The sequence below is a fragment of the Carassius gibelio genome, chromosome B17, assembly GCF_023724105.1.
Source record: "Carassius gibelio isolate Cgi1373 ecotype wild population from Czech Republic chromosome B17, carGib1.2-hapl.c, whole genome shotgun sequence".
Lineage (NCBI taxonomy): Eukaryota > Metazoa > Chordata > Actinopteri > Cypriniformes > Cyprinidae > Carassius > Carassius gibelio.
In genome coordinates this window covers 21,391,331-21,412,178 of record NC_068412.1, presented here as the reverse complement: position 1 = coordinate 21,412,178, position 20,848 = coordinate 21,391,331, and the positions used below count along the sequence as shown (strand labels likewise).

The 20,848-nt window shown below is 36.7% G+C and overlaps 1 long non-coding RNA gene across 1 annotated transcript in view; it reads left to right on the top strand.

The window, feature by feature from the left end:
* LOC127975796 (uncharacterized) overlaps positions 1-20,848 on the top strand; it is a 54,372-nt gene that overhangs the window by 19,950 nt on the left and 13,574 nt on the right. Inside the window, exon 2 of the long non-coding RNA XR_008157624.1 lies at positions 14,279-14,452. This is a non-coding gene — a long non-coding RNA (uncharacterized LOC127975796). The remainder of the gene's footprint in view (positions 1-14,278; positions 14,453-20,848) is intronic.

Here is a 20,848-nt window from a genome sequence, read left to right as displayed (position 1 = left end):
AATGTTATTGTAATTGTGGGCGTCAAAATCCACTCCTTAGTGTACGACTTGAGATTTCGATCATTACAATGAGATGATGGGTGTCCAACTGTTTAGGCAAATTAACAGATTTGTGCGACTAAAGGAGGAATCCTGAAAAAGATCGGAAAATTGCGTTAACAAAAAAAGGGGAGGAAAATGTTTTTATACAGTAGGTGTGATTTAGGATATTGTCTGCTTTCGGTTTCATAAACCCATCTATTGTCTTCTGGTAATTTTTTTCATTTCATTATTTTGTGTATTGGGAGACATGCTTTGATTTAAAGAGTGCATGATTAAATTTGACCTGTATTTTAAGAGCTACTAAGGGCCTTTTAAATTTGACTTTTCAGAATAGTATGGAACTTTAAATAGCATAAAATACTGATTTAATATTTTACATATAATTATTGCTACAATTAAAACTGTACATTTAATTAGTTTTGAATTTAATTCACAAGTCGCAGAACAATACATTAGAAAGTATGTGGAGACAAGTAATAAATAATAAGTTTACACAGAAAACATCTTTTGCCAGTTGTGTCCCAGCATCCAAATAGTCTAACTCCATAAATGTTCAGTTATTTTTATTTTGATTCATTACTTGACTCAGTTGATTCGTATTGTATTGCATATTATTATAAGTGTTTGAGTTGCAATACCTGTTTTTGAAAACTATTTATGGCCTTTCCCCTTTGAGCTTTCAGAATATTATGCAGCTTTAAAATTAATGCTGATTTAATACTTCAAACAAAACATTAAACTCCCAGTTTACATTCCTTGCAAAAAACAACAACCTTTGGTTAAGTTTTGACAGGGGGAAAGTTTTGTTTAATGAAAGCTTGTTTACACTCTCTCAGTTGCTTCCCTCCAGTGTTCTGGTTTCATCATTTTGTAGTTAAAAATGTTACAGACATTGTTTAAAATCAAAATTCCTCCTGAAATAACCTTTATGCAAAAGCGTCTGGCAAATACTGCCGTAGGACAACATGATACGTACAGTGAGATCACGATCAGCGCAAACAACTGTGCTGCATCTGGCAGCTCATTTTTAAGTCAATGCATAAATCTGCATTCAAATCTCAAATTCCTCAAATTATTGGACACACGGGTATTGGCGACATCAGAAGTGAGAAATTGAGTATTTTACACAAGATGAAAAAAATAAACCTTTCTTTTTTAACAATCACTGGGCAACTGATGATCTCAATATGTCTCAGTGTGCAAAGTAGAAAATATGTTCCAATATATGTGTTTAAAAACATGTTATATAGTGTTAAACTTTAAATTTAGAAAGCGATGACTTATTTGTCATACACTTTGCCCTTTAATAATCTGTGATTTATTCATAATGAAACTTCACAACATCATATGCATACATTTGAATTGTCTTGCAACTTGTCATACACTAAAACACGACAATTAGAGACTGAATACATGAACTGAAAGCCAGTTCAATCACAGGCTCTGCTGTATCTGTTTAGCATGTTATTAAAAGTGTCTGTTTTTATTTATTTTTAATCAGAGGCCTTTTTTCCCTTTTTTGTCTTTACCTATTTCAAAAACATTAGTTGAATATTATATGTAAATATATATTAAAAAAAAATCAAATTGAATTCAGTGGCATCATAAACCTTTGAATAGTTCATCCTTGGAAAGAAAGTGATTATAAGCAATATTCCAGACATGCAAGGTTTTGTGTGATTTGCAGGAATTTATGTTCCTACCTTATATTTGAAAGTGTTTTATAAAGGACATATGTATATAGCTACATACTTGCTCAGGCTATTGATGAATTAATTAGTCCTGCTTAAGATAACACTACAGGCATCTTAAATTGTGTGATTAGTAGTTCACTAAGTGAATGTAATGTAATTATAATTTTTACCTTGATGGGCACTAAATGAACCTAAACCATGTCATGGGACCAAAATAACACACGGACTTGAGGATTGACTCTAATGATTCTCAAAATTTAGCACATGTACAATAGCTTAGAAATGCTACTGTCTCATTGCTTTTTCATCCCTACATGTTCCTATACACATTTGTTTACACTGCTTTAAAGTGTTACAGGCATATATTAGATTGACTAGCCATTGGCGCTGGGGTCAGCGTTGATTGGTTTCGAGATTTGAACTCACAACCTGACAGGTCGCTCAGCGGCCAGCCGGCGTCAGCTCTAAGAGCAGGTTTGGGGTCCTTCGCCCTCGCCCCGCTCCCCAGCCCGCCGCAGTATGCCGTCTGACAGCTCAGTCAGCTGACGCCCGATGTGCTTCTCATTAAGCTCTCATCCCCTAATCCTCCAGGCCCGTTTGAAAAGCCATCCACACCTCTTCCGTCCAAGACACAGCAAGCCTGTTTGTTAGAAGATGCAGCTGCCTCCCTTTCTCCTTCACTCGCTCTTTTTCTCTTTCTCTCGCTTTTCATAAATGAATATGCCACTCTTGACACTAAAGACTTAACATCAAATGAGCTTGGGAATCTGCTTCCACAGTTTAACTGCCCATTCCAGAAGCTTTGTTTTCAAAGGCAAGGAAGTGGAATTCACAGGCATAAAGTTCTCTTTGTTCTTCTGCCCTCTGGCCCTCCGAGCCCGTGCGGACGCTACCACAGGGAGAAGCCCAGATCAAAAAATCACCCTGCAAAAGAGCTATTACCTGGCCCCCGATGATGCCCCCTGGCATTCACAATTAAATCAGCCGGGCTGGAAATTTCCTTGTAACGTCAATCAAAATTATTTTCTCTGGCATGGTCGCTTCCTTAAAGGCACACTGCTGTTAGTCTAAGGGGGGCTGTCCACTTAATTCAAAGCTCTTTATTCGAATCAGGCTAAAGAGGAAGACTTGGCAGAGAGGGTCGGATCCTCCAGCATGCAGTTGTCTCCAAAAATAATGTGGCTCGGAATAAAAAACAAGAAAAAACCCCCCACAAAAGCATCAAAAGAGCGACTATTTAAATAATATGCCGGACATATTCTAGTGTGCAAAACATTAGAGGATTGGTTTAATACCAGGAAAGACAGCTCGCTGCCCTTGGTGGCCTGTTCTGTTCTTGGAACACCTCTTAATGGCTGAAGCTGGGATATATTGACCAGGAGTGTGAGTGGCTGCATCAAAAGATGCACACACAACTAATGAGATACCCGGGTCTTGATCATTTAGCTGGGAATTTAAAAAAAGAACATTATTGACAGATGAATGAATGATTGAATGTCAGATCAGTGCTGTTAAATAGCTTTTTGTCTTACTGTTTTAACAGACCAAGTTGACCATTGGAAAGGAAAGTGCGATATTAAGCAGAAAAATTCAGCGTGACAACCAGTCTTAAAGCTTAAAAAACCTCAACAATCCCCTTTTGTATACTTACTGCAGGGCCACCGCTATTGTTCTGTTATCTTTGCTTCTGGAGGTATAAATCATGGCTTGTCATTCTCCAGTTTTCATTTTCTACTTCAGCTGAATCTTAGGAGCGAGAAACACGGTTTTCCTAATGCTTTGTGTTTTAGAAGGCTCTGCATTGTTACCTGATGTAGTCAAAGGTGGTTTGTCATGTTTTCAGATAGTTACTGTACTTTTTTTTTTTCTTTGTGTACTGGTACCATTAAAAGCGTGCATGTGACTGATTGTGCGTTTTGTGTGTGGGTGCGTGTGCATGTTTCTGTGTGCAGATGTGAATGCATCAATGGGTGTGGAGTAAGAAATGTTTGAGAGAATAAGAGTGTTTGTGTGCAACAAACTGTTTCTATTTTTTTCCAGGAAAAAATATCTTCATCTTTAAAATAAGATCTTTATTTATTATTTTTTATTTTTATTTTTTAGAGCAACTATTTGTGCGAAAAGACTTCAGAGAAAATGTCTTGATTTTAATATTTTACCTCATGAATTTTGGAATAAAAATAAGAATTATATCTGCAGTGTTGACTGATTACATTTATATATTTATTTTATTTAATTTAATTTCCCAAAGATTCATTCTATTTCAAATTTATTTTGATATTTTTTAATAAGTAAAAAAAAAAAGAAAAGAATGTGTCTGGTGTATCTAGAAAAGAAATGCCTTATATTATATGTTAAATTATTTATTCATGCAGTATACCATAAAACAGTAAATTATTTCATAGAGAACATCCTGTCTACCCAAATAACTGTGTATCAAGGTTAGTAAATTAGATAAGAGACACACCATGTATTTACTGTGTCTTTCTGTTTGTCTGTCTGTCTACGATGGATGAAACGCACACAAATTCAAGAATACTGGAACTTTTCACTTTTGTTTTTCTTTCCCCTCACTATTTGTTTTGACCCTAATTAAGAATAAAGCACATAAAGTGCAGAACAACCAGTTACAGCGGACTTCAGATAATAAATCTTTGCCTGTATTGAACCTACTTTTATGTAGCACATATGTATAACTGACCCGGGCAGTTCAACAAAAAAACATGGCCTGTGACAACAATGAGGCATTTGTGGCCTGATTTGGACATGTCTTTGTGAAAGCAAACTAGTTTACATTATTTATCATAGCGGAATTTCGACTTAGACGTCAAATGTAAACTTGTCCTTTGAAAGTGTTTTGTGTTCAAAAGCCCTTTTGCTCTTTCCAGAAGATTAAGTAACTTAAAAAAAAAAAAAAAAAAATATTATCATAAACTCCTTTTTCCATGGATCCATCAGTTTGTTTGGTGTATTTAAATGTAAAGTCAACAAGATGCTTCCAAGTGAAAAATTAAAAACATGCTCAAAATTACTTTGGTAACTTTTTCATTTAAGTCACAAACTCATTAAATGCTTTTATATTTATTTAATGACAAAGAGAGTTGCTGAATGACCTTCTTTTGCGAAATAATAATCTGTGAAGTTTTGGTGGAAAAGTCGAACTAACTTTGCACCAAGCAGAATGATCAAAAAACATCAAAAAAGCGTTACTTAATTGCCAAGCGTCCCTCACTTCAGCAGGAGACTTCCCGAATTGGCAGTGTGAATGTTAGGGAAGAGGGGAGCATCGCTTTGTGGGAGCCCTTCGGTCAGAATTTGAGGCGAGAGCATCCGATAGGCAGATCGTGACCCTCCCTAGATGATTAGTACGCAGATCTCAGAGGACTATGGGAATGTTGGTCCCCAGTCTGGCGAATGATTTCTATATAGATGCAATCCAACAATCCTTCACCGATGAGAGAGTGTTAATTAGAAGTCACTTTATTGTGCATTGTTCTGTGTTTCTGATCCAAGATAAAATCTTGGCATGAGTGTGGTCTGGGTGAGGTCAAAAACTCAAAAACTTTTCATGGATTTTCATGTGGCATGAGAAGATAAAGGTTCACGCCAAGTACTCAAGCATTTAAATTCTCTGAACATTGTTTATTCAAATTCAAAATATCAGTTAATTTTTCAAATGATGTTGTGGAATATAGTTTGAAATCATAAACATAAACGAGTTATAATTTAAAAAGTCAACAGTGGATTTCTTGTTCCTAGCAGTTTTAGTTTTAGTTTTGAAGATTCAGTAGATTAGTTTTGCCTTATTTATATACTGTCATTGTTTTTATTAATCATTTGAAGTTTTATAAATACATTTTTAGAGTTACATTTAATTTAGTAATTTTAACAAACCTTAAATTAAGTTTCAATTAGTTATCAAGACATTTTTCCGTAATTTCCATTAAAATTTTCCATCTAATATTTATATTTTATTTAAGCTTTTTTCAAGGAATGAATATTATTTGTAATAGTTTTAGATATAGTTAACAATATCAACACTAGTTCCCATGTGCTTTGCAAAGGACTAGATTTGGAACTTTTACTCCACTTCTGAAAAAAAGTATTTAAGTTTGTATACTTCTTTTTTCTTTTTTGAAAAAAAAAAGATATTAAGAAATCTACGTACTAGTCAATATTAATATTAAATGTTATCTAAAGGAAATTTTGTTTTTGTGTACACATTTTTATTTGGTGCATAAAATAATAAATAATGTACATATATTTTACTTCTCCCTACAGGACAGAAATCAAAAGCATTTAAGGCTCCACGTTGCGCGAATCTGTAGGCCATTTTCTTAGTTCTGCGGGCATCACATTACCAGTAATAACATTTCTGGTGTAATCATGCATATACAGTTTTTCTTCCCTCAGACGGGATGGAGTTGTTGGAGCTAATATATTCAGAGTCAGACCAACTGCCGTTCGCAAAGGGGAAAAAAAGAGACTTGGTTGAGTAACCGTAATAATTGGAAAATTATTTTGATAGCCTGAAACAATCTAATATATTACTGAATTTTATTAAAATAATATCAAATCAAATTAACTGCTATTCCATAATGAATTAGGTAACAAGGTAGGCAGATATTAATCGTCCTTCCCTCCCCGGGGCCAAGAGAGGAACGAGGAAGAGGGGGTGGGGTTACCGAGCAGGCTTTTGCTGCTTGTTAGAAGTCGGCAGAAAGCAGTTGGGAAACTCCTTCAGGAGATACACATTTGAAATGCACGCTTTCTTCAACAGTTACCAGGAACTAGGTTTTTCTGGAGAGTCTGTTGTGAAGCTCAGTGCATCAATGACTGAAGCTCCGCCCATATTCACTGATGTAGTAAGGCCCATTCATAGGGCTAAACTCCTTAATAAACTAAACTTCATCACATAGTGCTGCTTTAGCCTGTTTAGCGTTGCCACATAGGGGGGATTCAGACTATACATCTGGACTCTTGATTTTAATCAGTGCCAGGTCTCTGCTTTGAAATTGTAATCAGATGCTTTACTTGGCTATGCCAGACACATTTAATGTATCAGCCCCATGCCAGCTCCGTTCGTAACCTTGCAAGTCTCCTGTAATTTCAGCATGCCAATCAATTATAGCACATGTATGGTGCTCTTCCAGCAGAAAAACAAGCTGCTGCACATAGCATTCCAAACCATGGAACTATAATCTGGTTTTGCAGAACCTCATATGGGGTTTAACAGATCTGATTGATTGGGGTGGGGGACTCCAGATCCTCTGTGTAAGAAGGCAGCGAGTAACCATGGCCATGATGTCAAGCTATTCTAATGGAAGTCAATAATAAGACAGCAGAGCCAATAAGTGCCATTTGCTTGTAATCCCTCACTCAGTAGTCATAAGTAGGCATGTGCTCTGTTCCAAAACCTAGCAAGACGTCTTCAGAGGCAGCATTTTAAAGTTTCCTGACCCAAAATTATGCTTCCTGCTGAGATACTAATTTTCCTTTTCACAGAAGGAAATCCCAGAATGCATTGCAGCACACTTGCAGATCGACAATTTAAATTAAAGATGGTGGACAAGGTGAGACAAGTGGATATATGACATTCATTACTGAAACTATGCAGTATATATAACAATAGATTATTTTACCAGGTATTTACGTGTTCTATGTACTTCTACGCTTATAATTAAAAAAAAAAAGAAAAAGAAAAAAGTAGAGCATGACACTAGCAACACCATGGTCATGGGTTCAAATCACAGGCTATGCAGGAACTTGTGTACCTTGAATGCAAGCCACTTTGGGTAAGTGTCTGCCAAATGTGCAACTCATAGTTAAGCTTAGTATATGATACATGATACTGGCAAACTCTTTAGAAATCAGTTGATAGATGCATTATTAGTCCCGTTTGTGGCCTATTTAGATCCATGGTTATGATGCCGCCTCATACGTAGGCAGTCAGCATTGGGGCAGCTCATTAGGTTTTGAAAATGAACTATGGTCTGAAAATATGTGTGTTGGTATAAAATCACTTTAACTGGATTTCACTGGTAACTCTGCATTTGACAAGAGGTTCTGGCCATTTCCTGGCCCGAAAGACTGCAGATATAGATGCTGTGTCTACAATATCTGGTTGTAAAAAGCACCTTTCACCATTAACGGCCATTCAAATGCAGCCAAATATTCTGTATTATTTATCATTCTGCAAACGGACAGCTTTCTCTAGGTTTTTCTATTCATAAAATTGGCATGAAATGTGGCTGCGTCAATGTTTAAAAGTGAACTGAACACTTATTCAATCAAAATTAAGTGTGCTTTAGATATAAGAGAGCACTAGCCTACTGTAGAAAGATTACTCACTAACCTGATGAGACCAAAGTACTTCCTGATTGTGTCAGTTTGACACATCTGCACATTCCAGCACTGCGATTAAAAAAAGTTCACGCTGAACGCCTAGTGGAAGTCTTTTCAAATCTGCATGCACGGTTCATGATGGATACGACTCCACCGTGGGCGCATGCATCTTCGTTCAAATCGAAAAGAAAATTCAGTCTCTTTCTGGCACAGGAATCGGCACCCATGACACCTATGCAGCTCTCTCTACCTGACTCGGAAATGAAAGGGAAAACATTTTTTATTTTTAATTACTAATTATTTTGAGGGTTTTATGGCTTTATTTTGGCTGTCACAGTCAGTGGGGAGAGAGGGATTAGGGTCCTTAGGGGGGAAGAGGAAGGAGATGAGAAGCAGGCAGAGGAGGACAGCTAATTTTTGATCCAAGGGGTGCTTTGCAGGCCAGGGGGGTGACAGCTGCACTGTCTTTAGCCCGGATTTGAATTTGAATTCTATCTAACGATGCAGCGACGCACGGACTTGGCAGGGCAGTCTGGTAATCTTCTTGACACAAATGCCTGGGCTTTTCTTGTGTGCCCTCACAGAGATTTGAGTAATTAAAGTTAAATTGAAGGAATAAAAAATATCCTTCTTGTACTGAGGCTGTCTTGCTAATGCCAAGTGTGAATAGTCAGGGTTGTCCTTAGAACTATAATCCCAAATGCTATTTCTCCTGTAACGTGGAACTGCCATATTTTTTTGGTGAGCTCCAAAAGACAGCGATAAGGGACGGCCGCCGCGCTTTCATCTTACAGGCATTTTTGGAGAGGTGGGAAAGTATGAGGAAAAATGAAAGTTGAAAATGTTAGTGGTTGTGAAATACTGCTCATACCTGGTGAGATTGTGTTTATGTTATGCCTTAACCAGAAGAAAACAACTCTGGTGATGAAGCTTTAATGTTTCCTATGATTTTTAGATGCTTGTAGACTTTACATCTGACTTATATTCATCAGTCGAGTAATGCAACAGTTGTTTTACAGCAGAAAGTGCAGTTTTAAATGAATGAGGCCCACTTTCTTAAACATAAATTAATTCTAAACCAACAGTAAATAGAAAATCAACATTAGCAGATGAAGTCTAGATTTTAGGCTCCGTTTGATTGATGCAGATTTCATGCAAAGCTGCACAGATCAATTAAACTTTATTAGCTGCATATTATTTTGCTAAAAAAAATATTTACACAATGTGTGGAGGCAGGGCCTGTGAGACAGGAAGTGCTGATCCATTTAAAGGCAAGAGAGTGAGAGAGTATTTTAACACACCCACATCACATACAGTACATTGTTTTAATGCAAGCACTAAGCTCTCTCTGAACGCTTTTACACACACTTCATATTCCGAGAACGCTTTAACCATTTGCCTCAAATGCACTGTAAAAATACTATAAAATGTATTTCTCGCACACATAAAATACTGTAACTCATGCTTCTGAAAAAAAAAATAATAATAATACACACACTCATATATCATACGCTGGGGATGTTTTAATATAGCCTAAAAACCTTTAATGCTCACCGCACCCCTGGAATACCTTAACACACACCTTACTTAAACAGCAGACCAGGGCTATTCGACTACTGTATATATTGTGGTTTCAAACCTAGATGTATTTATTTATTTATTTTTTTTCGTTTTTTTTTCATTAATAATAGTTAATTTTACTATTATTTTATATTATAATATGAAGTTTATTATGAAGTGTTTTATTATTTTAATTTTTTCCCTATTATGTATTTGTTAAATGTATTAGTTGTAAACTTAAAATAAATGAACCTTGTGTTCACCAGAGTGTGACAACGTATGACAACTAGCCCTTTTCTCTTCTAAAAACAAAGTATTTACTGAATGGGCTTCACATTCTTTTATTGTTCATTTATGCAAAGGTTTTAATACAGTATTACAGTATATGATAAAATCATTTTATATACCACTGTGCTTCTTGTAGATGCTGATGTGTGAATTAATTATGCACTTATATAAGCCTAATGCATAAAGACCTGGTTTGCAAATGCAGAGGTCGCACTCTCAATTGCACATGTGGCTCAGTAAGTATATGCTTTCACAATCATTTTAATCACAGGTTAAAACAAGCCTTTAACCACAGGTTGATTTGATGTGCTGTATTTGCAAGAAACATGCATGTATGAGTCAATGAGAGAGTTGTGTTGAGCCAAATTTGAAGAACCAGGGGAAAGGAGAACTTTTAATTGGAAATCTGGCATTAGGTGAATCACTTTCAGTGGAAGCATTTACTCACAAGGGCTCTGGCATTGTAGTTTAAATACACTTGATTTTGCAATAGGGAGCTCAAGCAATCGAACAGCAAAGAAAGTTGTCAGCAAATGCAAGTCCAAGTCCCAGGTGAAGGCTTTGTAGAAATACTTCACTATATTTAACCAAAAGGTGACGTTACAAGCAGTTAAACTGTGTGAAAAGGGTATATTTGTGGCTCGTGAATTTCTAAAAGGTGTTAGTTCAGTCCCATGCAAATGAGGCCTACAACTTGAAATGACTGTGCATGTAGCACTGAAGGTGTGTTTATGTAGAGGATGTGCCATTCTGAAGTTTCAGGTGTGCAGACGTAAAGGTTACAGGTGAAAAACCTCAAGTTAGTTACTTGATGGGAAATGATCACCGTTGCAATGAGAATGCCAAAGGGCACAGACTCTACCCTTGGCAAATGGATAACAATATATTTCAATCGGAAGCAGTTATTTTAAATTTTACAATTATTTCACAATATTACTTATTTTGCTGTATTTTGTATCAAATAAATGGGAATTCATTTAAAACATAAAAAATCTTACTGTTTCAAAACTTGTGGACTTCTAGTGTATATCAAAATGTTTATTAATACATTCAAATTAATTAAACACTTTAATCGACTGCAGCAATAATATTTTGGCACACACATTTGTTTAGTTCAGAATTGTGGGAGAATCGTGATATATGTGTGTGTGTGTGTGTTTATGTATGTACGTATGTATGTGTGAATACACTGCCCTTCCAAAAAAAAAAGTCACCACCTGGATTTACATGTAACTAAGCAAATAGGTAATATCCTCCCATTGGATAATTACTGCATGGATGATTACTGTATGTTATGTGCCCAAAGAATGAGGTCCGCTCACTACCTGAATATACTGAATGACCACGTTATTCCATCAGTATTTTTCAACATAAGTTTATTTATTTATTTTATTTTTTTAGCACAGTTCTGTCATTCTTATTTTCAGTATTTGAAGTTACTGCAAAAACTACAAGAGTGTGTGTGTGTGCAATTGTGTTCACTACTTATGTACATTCCAGGCCGCCCATAGCATATGCTGCACATGCACACCACAATCACAATCTCTCATGCATGATGTTTCTGAGCAATGTGGACAGCCCAACTTCAGAGCGTGCTGATTTTCATAACAGCTCTGCTCATACTTGGTAAATATAAGTGGAATTAAGTTCTCCAGCTGCCATCTGGGTTATCATAATAGAATAAAGACCGGCAAGAAATTAACCTGCGTCTAAAACGCCGACATGTTGAAGTGGAATGGCTGCTCTTCGATTTGAGGGAGTGAGACGCGAAGAATAATATGTCATAATGGAAATCACGCAGCCTTCAACCTGATTCTTACCTGAGACACCTTTTTCCTATTAAGTTTACAGGAGCCTATTGCCTGGGGCATAATACCTCTGAAATTACTGCATAGCTGTCTTCTCAGTAACCACAGAATGGAGAAATGTGGGAGGCTGGGCAACAAGACATGCATTGTAGCCCCTTCAATAGCTCAGCACCTCCTGTGTCACAGAGTACAAAAAAGGACAGTGCTATGAGTATGTGTGTGTGTGTGTGTGGAAAGAGGCCCAGGGTTTACCTGGTCTGTGGCTGTAGACTCCACGGCAGCCAAGAAGCATCAGGAGGCAACGGAGCATGACAGGCCCCACATCAAAGCGCAAGCGCCACACCTTGATCCAGACCCCCCACCCCACGCCCCACGCCTCCTCCCGTCAGGACACACCTGACAGAGGGGCCACCCCGCGCCTTCAAAGAGAGACTGAGAGACACGAGACACAAATAAACGTCTAGACACTTTCTCTTACAGTGACCTAATGGTGTGGAATTTTTGCTCCCTTTGCACCTTATCTCTGTCGAGAGGGTAGAAACAACGTGATTGATTTGGGAAGTGTCAGAAGACTCCGGGATTTCCCCCCCCCCCCGCCCTACAAGAAGAACAATTGAATTGCTAATGTGCTAGAGGGGTGAAATCTCTGTGTGCGGGTAATTTGAGTAAGAAACGTAGGTTCAAATATACATACAGTACACAAACACACACACACACACACACACACACACACAAATCTATGGTTTAGTCTAAACAAATATGCTTATAAAAATGTGTTTAATGCAAACTGAGCTCTATTGGCAGCAATTATAAAAGAAAATCCTACCTTTCAACTTCAGTGTTACCATGTGAAATTTTATAGGAAATGTGCAAGGAATTTGACATAACCTATATACTTTTTAAATTGCGAATCATATTTGTAACACATAGGCTAACTAGAGACAGCTGAGACAGATTTACAGCTCAAATGATTCACTTTTTATTCACTCTTATGGTTTGAAAACCTCTGGAACATTGGCCCTATTTACTTTGTGTAAATGCATTACTGTAACCACATTTTTGCTTTTTAAACAAAAAGAAAACACAGGGACAAATCTAAATTATTTTCTGTGGTAATCTGCATTATGCTGCAAATGCTGATAGAGCTTAACCCTACTGAACTGAACTGATTTTTTTTTAACGACACCTCAGCCCATATCCATCAGTCATGTAAAAGTGGTTTAAAAAATCTTCAGACAAAACGAGAACAGTTTTCTTTCCGCCCGCATTCAAAAACTTCTAAGAAACGTTTGGCTTAATTTCCTGTGTTTTGCTGTAGCTTATTTTAATATATCCACTGATCTAAATGGCTCACAGACTCCGTTCAGAATGTTTTCAATACATACCTGTCTGGAGTAATTAATTATGTTTGTTAAAGCCTTCAGCCAAAAGAGTTTTTTTTTTTTCTTTTTCGTTCAGACATTTGCTTGTCTTAGCACCTCCCGCCACCCAGTGTTAGGAGACAGATTTAATTGCCACATGAAAGCCACAAAAAAGAGAGCTCAGTCTCCTCATAAACAGAAGCCACACCTAACAGGGGAATAGTTTCACCTTTGAAAAAAAAAGCTGTCCACACTGTAATTAAAGAGAAAGGGTTCCACAGAGTAATCTGCCTTTATACTGCTGACTGCTGATGGAATGATGTTCAACCAAGAATGCTAATAAGTCATTCTTGGCCAAAATAATGAGGACATGGTTATTTGCTAGATCCCCCATAATTAAATATGTAAACCCTTCATTTCTCTTCATACGCCAAAACACTGGGTCATTAGAGAGTCATTGTGGGTGATGTGGACAATCATAGTCATTTATTTATTGTTCTATAGCTCTGTAGTAACTGGTTGAACAATGTAAAATAATAATAATAATAAATAATAATTCTAAATGATTTTTGTCTTTTTTATTTAAAGTTAAAATATAAACAAAATATTCTCACACTGAAGACACATTTCCGCAAGACAAAAGTCTTAGTGTTGCTTCTCCAGTAAATGTGTCTTGTTTTACAGATCTTTATAACATGAAATACATTTTCCTTTTACATTTTTAATTTTTTTTTAGATAACTTGAAAACAAATGACAAAAGTGTAAAAAGTAATTTTGCAGGGTAGGAACAGCAAGGTTATGGGTTCGATTCCCACAAAAGAAGGTTCATAACTCACTTGAAGTTGCTTTGGATAAAACTGTCAAGCGAATGCTTGAATTTTAATTGTCAAGTCTGATCATACAGTACGTCTCAAAGTTAAACGTTTCACAATGGGTAGGACAGATGTTAAGAATGTTAAAACCCACCAAAGTGCTGTGATAAAGGGTAAATATTGCTGGATTTGCTGCTGAAGTTCTGATAACCCAGCTTTATCACCTTTTGTGCAGGACTCTTCATAAGACTGATTGATGATGACTACCTTACTCTTATCAAACCATTTCTTTTCCTTAAGACTTCTCTTCGGAAGTAACCTAAGATGCACTGTAATACAATAGAGATTTCCTGCTCTCTTTGTCCAGGGGATTGTGGTATGCCAGTGGAGGGCATGGTGTGAACGGAGAGGGCAGGGGAACATGAATAGGTCTGCTCTGCTGGGACTGGCACTCTCCGGCTCTGCGGTGGGATAAAAGCGACGATGTGGATTAGAGGAGAGTTCTTCAGCTTGCGGGATAAGCTGATCTTCCACACTTCAGGTAGCAGTTTTTTTTTTTTTTTTTTTTTTTTTTTATGGCGGGGCTTTGGAGAAATAATTTGGGACATAGCTAAAGAGAGAATCTGGTCTTCAAAAAAAAAAAAAAGAGGACGTTTAAGTTTAGGCTTAACACAATGTGTCTGAATGCTGAGCTTGGTCAACGGCTGCAGACATGAGATCTAAACTGTGACTGGGACTTTAAATTGTCAAGAAGCACTTAAGGATGACATGCAGAATTTAATGCAAATGTCTCTATGAGACTTCATTCAACAGATTATACTAGTGACACAGGGTCACTTAATATCTAAGAGGATGAATACTTTCAAACGGAGGAGACAAGCTTCTAGAATGTTCCCCCCATGAAAGACTTCCAAAGCCAGTACTGTTTCAAAAGGGCACAGTGGTTTCACCTAGTCCCAACCTCAGTGATCCGATTGAATGCAAATTATGGGTTTCCACATATTAGGCCTCACATGGCAAGTGTTTGAGTTTTGCAGTTGCTGATCATATGTTTTTTCATTACTAAAACACTTGAAGTGTCCAAGTGTAAATACCTCTTACCATTTATTTTGAAGGACAAGACTTTTTGAAGCATATTGCAAGAAAAAAAAACAACAATAACAAAAAAAAAAAAAAACAGCCAGTTCCGATCTGGGATGCATTTCCCAAAACCATCATTAGCTAACTATGGTCGTAAGTTCCACTAAACTTTATCAGTAACGATGGAACTTGTAACCACAATTGGGTTTCCAGGAGTCTTCCAGGAGTTTTTGTCAGTCTGCTGTGTATCAAAGTTGGGCTATTATACTGAACACTATTAAGTCGTTTGATTTGCTAAAGGAAAAGTTTGTCCCATTTAATCTTACAAAGATATTTACTTGAGACACTCTAGGAAGTTATCAAAATATCCAGTATTGTAGATGAGTCAAGTCAGAGTCAAGAGACCAGGAGAGGTTTGAATTGGAGTCCAGACCAATGCCAAAAAAGGGTTGAGACTAAGTCAAGATCAAGTCCACATGCTTCAGAGATATTTTTTTTTATGGTCTTGGCCTTTAAGTCCGGTTCCATGATCAAATTTTGGTCTCTGTCTTGACTTAAAGGGAGAGGTCACCCAAAAATGAAAATTCTGCCATTAATTACTCACCCTCATGGTGTTCCAAACCTGTAAGAACTTCACCCATCTTCAGAATACAAATGAAGAATACTTTCTGACCATTGACAACAACTACCATGTTCAAAGCCTAGAAAGGTGGTGAGGACATTGTTAAAATAGACAGTGGATCAACCTTAATTTAATGGAGATAAAGGTTCTATATCAGAACATTACTCCTGCATCAGCAGCACCACACACGTGTCATGATACTCTCCTGAATGCGTATGGAAGAGAAGAAATTGGGGAAAGAAAGAGAGCAAATTGTCGAATTAAGTTATTTTTGCTTTGTAGTCGCTTGTAACGTGGTTTTTCTATTGATGTCTATGCACGGTCAGAAAGCTCTCATATTTTATAAAAAAATATCTTAATTTGTGTTCCATGTCTTACTGGTTTGGATAGACATGAGGGTGAGTAATTAATGACTTTTCATTCTTTTCAAGAATTTTCATTTTTAGTGTATTATCCCTTTAAATTAGACTTTTTTTTTTTTTTTTTGCTCTTGAACTTGAATGATCAGGTAGTTAAGCTGGTCTTAACTACCTGTATATTCCACTTCATTCAACTTTACATTTTACCCATCCCTAAATGGTGACTTCACATATCAATAAAACAAATATAAGCCCAGAATAACTTGCACCAAGCTATGTAGAATGGAGGAGGGTGTAGGAAGGAAGTGCAGTCTGCAAATCTGTTTGCATGCGAACAGCGTGCGTGCGTTTGACTAGGTATAAATCATCTCATCTACAGCAGAAGTTAGTGTGTGTGCGAGAGTGTTGAAATCTGGTGGGCTGAGGTAGTCTTGGCTCATCTGCATGGTGCGACAAGTTATCAGAGGGAGCCATGAGTGTCCTGTTCACTCCAGGGACTAAGCAGAACAACAGCCTCTGTGTGACGCATGACTACACTCTGGCACAGCGCAACCGCACAGGGCCTAATCTCGCTGTACCTCCTGATCCACCTCTTCACCCTCTCTCTGGTCATTATCACTGAACAGTTTAATGTGCATCGCAGTGGGTATGGCAGCGAGCGGGGGTCTGCCATTTACTATGCCCTCGGCTGCCCCATGCAGTTTAGTGAGGATATGAATCCTATTGGCTTGATGAAATAGTGCCAACTTATTTGCACAACATGCACAACGGTAAAGGGATATTTTGTTGAATTATTATGTTGAATTAGACTTGGTTTCTTTAAATCTAGGTACATTTATCTGTCCTTAAGACGGAAGAATCTTGTTTAGTTAATTATACTTCAAAGTAGATTTGCTTACATATTGGTGCTATAGCCCGTATGTGACAGCTGCATAGGGCTGATTTTGATTTCCTCAGGATATTTTGAGGATTTTAAATGTGAGAAGCCATCGTATGTAACACTTTCAATTAATCCGCATGCGTTCTGTTGGTATGAGACAAATTAGTGAAGTTTTACTAAATATGCAACCACTACACTTGAATCTTTTTATGGGAAGCAGGAAACTCTCTTTTTCTGTGAAATTTAGGGGAGCAAATAAGCATTGTCTCTGACTGACGATATTATAGCAGGGAACACAAGGTCTAGGGGTCTGAAATTTTAATCAGTGGCGAACATATTCAAATTAACTCTGCATTGTTATGGAGGCAAAGGTGGCCTTAAACTAACCCTACATTAAGCCAGTCTAACTTACTCTGACAATCAAAGTTGATTGTGCTTTTAAGAGGAAAGATTTTTATTTGAGTTTTATGTGCAACTTTACTTCATGAGTGATTATTAAAGGGATAGTTCACCTAACAATGAAAATTGCAGTTATTACAAAAATACATTTTGACAAGTTATATGCTATAAAAACAAATAAATCATATAAATAAATAAATAAATAATTATAAATATAATGTTTTATAATATAAAGTCATATGGGTTTGAAACAACATGAGGGTGCGTAAATGATGTCAGAATTTATATTTCTGGGTGAACTATTTATATTTAAAACCTGTTTAGGAATAAATATACTCCCTGGTGAGAGACACATGCTGTTTAGTTCAACCTAGTTGTTCAATTACAGAAATGAGTCAGCAAATGTTCATTCCTCGGTATACTCAACCTCCCTTTAACAGCATGGTTCTGTTTTGACTGCTGTTCATATTTGGAAAGTCTGTGTTCATGACAGGAATCTGTTCCAGGTATCTACACACCACCCTGCTGGAGTAAATCCAGTGTTATAGTTTGCTCTTCAGGGATGGATTTGATCTCAGACCTGTCATTTCTGGACAGCCCCTGTTTCCATGATCTCTCTATAGCTCCAGGAAGGTTTTAGCTGTAAGTTATAGGCGCAGTGTTTTGCGATGTGCTCTGTAAGCTCTGTAAGTAGTAATCTCCATGCGATACGTTTCTCTTGCAAGACACTTAGCAGGTTTTTGAGGTTACACAGTGTAATGTGATTTTCTTCACAATATCAGATGTATAAATATGCAAGGATATATTAATCTAGAACAGGAATTGGGCATTTTACATAACTTAATTTCCATCGGCATAATCTTCCATATTGATTAATGTTATTCCAAGCAGAGGGACATGGCCATTTTAACATTAACCGGATTTATTTTGGATTAGGGTTTAGCTGTCTCTCTGAAAATGTACTAAATAAAAATAAAATAGTCAAATAAAGCAAGTGTCCCTGAGAATATTAATACCATAAATGTGTGTAGCGTTACATCAATTCCCTTAAGTGGCAATGTCACATTTCTGTGAAAGAAAATCTCTTAAGCGTAAATGCAATAAAGATGATTTTTTTTTTTAATGAAATAATTTCAATTTAAAATGCAAGCTTAAAGTAGTTACTTTGCAAGTGACAGGAAATATTATTCCTGGGATATAAATTAGTCAACACAGGAAATCCAGAGGGAGAATAATGAGTTCCTTAAAGGCAATTATTTATCAACTGTTATGTTGTGTCAAATGTATATCATTTTCTTCATTTATACAATTTGTGCAGCATATTTCAAGTGTTCTGACAGTCAAACTCATTCAGTAATACTTTAAAGCTATTGCGACTGGGTCATTGAGTCATTGAGTTGAACTGGAGTAAATGGTTCTTTTCAACGAATCAGTTGATTCATTCACATCAGTATGTGAATGGATCAGCTGATTAATTGAAAAGAACCAGCTAATATTTTAACTTTTAAACAATTTAGTTGAATTTGTTATTGCTTTAGAAGACTTGGACTGGTGCCCAATTTATGTGGACTTTTAATGATAAATAATAATAATAATATATATATTTTTTTAGTTATTTATGCATTGACATATTTAATGTACTTTTAAATATAGCTGCAGTATTAAAAATGATCTGTTCCACCTGAAAATAGCAACATATTGTATTTGTTATTAAGTAATGAATATAACAAAAATAATATTAAACATAAATTATATTCAATTATAATTTCCATCTTTGTTTGAACTACTTATTTAAACTTAACTGTGGATGTAAACATCCCATCAAATCCTCAGATCAGACTGACTGACCCTGTGTGGTGAGTCTTTAAATTAAGTAAACAGCATCCTGGGTTCATAAATATGGCCCTGGAATTCCCAAACTCCCCCCTTTCTGTCTTTCTCTCCCTGTCTCGTTCTCTCTTTCTTCTCTACTGGCCACAGATTTACTGCAGCAGTAATAACTGTCATGGCAAATGCCTGGTAAAGTGCCGGACAAGGGACCAACAGAAGGAGAGTATTTATCACGGTATTGACTTTCTGACTGTGGTGTCGTGAACTCTTTTGTCATAAACTGGAGCACTCAGAGCGAGCGTGGCGATCGATAAGGGGGAAAACTGCTGTCAGGTTCTCTCCCAGGGAGCATTGCTTTTGTTACAGCCACTTAGGGGGCTGATAAATGCTCTGCTGTGGATAGGTCTCAGCTTCCGTCCACTTGCTAAAGGGACTTCTCATACTAGTTTTTATATCTTGAAAAAAAAAAATCCATCTTCTGCAGGAATATTCTGTTTTATAAAAGGTTTAGAGAACTAGAATAACAGTCATAGAATAGGATTGTGTGCTTTTAATAGCCTTCGATATGAATAGCCGTGCCATTATTTCTAGCGCTTTTCATTTAATAGAGGATTAACTAATCTCTCAGTCTAAAGCTGCTTTTTTGAAACAGAATGTAGGGGTTTGGATAAAATTACGCACTAAATAATATGAGCTTTATTTTTACAGCTTTATCAAATAATTTAAGACGTCCCTGACAGTCCAAATACTTTGGCATAATGTCTATGATTAATGGTAGGTGTGCAGTGGACTTGGCACTCACTGAATGGTAAATCAGTGGTGTGGTTATTGATGGCAGCGCTGATTAGGGGGCTGGGAAAAACGGCTGTGTCTGATTGATGATGACGGAGGGGGTGTTGAACTGCTGACGATGAGCAGACAGACTGCTCGGCCGTGATCTCCAGAGCCGACCCTCATTGTGGGGGTCAGAGGTGAGTCAAGTTTACTTCCCCGAGGAGGACGGCAAGCCCAGATGATATTCCCAAAGTTAACATAACCTTTGACCTCTGCAGACAAGAGAGACTCCATACTGAGTTTGTAGATAAGCTTCTCCTTACAGACAGGTAAAGCTTGCCTTGTTTCTTTCTCTTCTCTAAAAGCGTCCAATGTCACATTTGTCAAATAATTTGAAAAATAGTATTTCCTAAATTAGGTCGAATAAGCGGTTATATCATAGTGATGGTTCCTCCAAAAAATAAAAAAAATTTAACAAACAACAAAAAGCCCTGTTTGGATGACAAGACCATGACATGAATCACTGACAGATCTGTGATGACCTCTGACCTCAGAAGTAAGAGAGGTGAGCTGGGTATCAAGTTGAAAAAACTGATGAGTGTTAGACAGCAAGCACAGCTGTGTGTTACTTTAGAAACATAAAATTCTAATGATACAATGGTTTTCCGAAGCAACAGTTTCCATGTCAAGATGTGAAGATTATTTGTGTGGAAATGCATGAATGCACAGAAAACATATATATGTTTTTATACAAACACAATGGTTGTCCGAAGCAACAGTTTCATTGTCAATATACGTGTGTGTGTGTGTGTGTGTGTGTATATATATGATACACAATAATGTATAATTATTTATACATACATATTTATATAATATATACAAATATATATACTTTAACTTTTTAATAGTATTATATATTAAGTTAATAAGTAAATTTAAAAGTAAATAAACATAAAGTGTTTACATATTAGAATTCATATAAGAGTTTTCTAG